This window comes from Diachasma alloeum, unplaced genomic scaffold (genome assembly GCF_001412515.2).
Source record: "Diachasma alloeum isolate Michigan unplaced genomic scaffold, Dall2.0 Dall_scaffold_00781, whole genome shotgun sequence".
Lineage (NCBI taxonomy): Eukaryota > Metazoa > Arthropoda > Insecta > Hymenoptera > Braconidae > Diachasma > Diachasma alloeum.
The window spans coordinates 65,071-65,372 of NW_021680911.1; positions in this window are offsets into that span (position 1 = coordinate 65,071).

The following is a 302-nucleotide window of genomic DNA, read 5'->3' on the forward strand; positions in this document are numbered from 1 at the left end:
GATAAAAATCTATACGGAGAATTAGAGCTACCTGCTACCTTAACTCTACTTCAGAGCTACCTTAAGTTCGGAAAACTACTTAAATTGGTTACCTGTCGCGTGAATCGATTCCCTAAAATTTTAGAACAATATTCATTAAATAACTTCATTAAATAAACCAGATATTTTGCAGATATTTCCTTTTTTCGAGTCATTTTGGTTGAGTTAAAGTTTAATAATTTTGAGATTTTCCTACGTAAATTCGGTTAAGGATCAGGATATCACCGTGGAATATTTGGCCAGGATAATGTGCTACCCAGTGT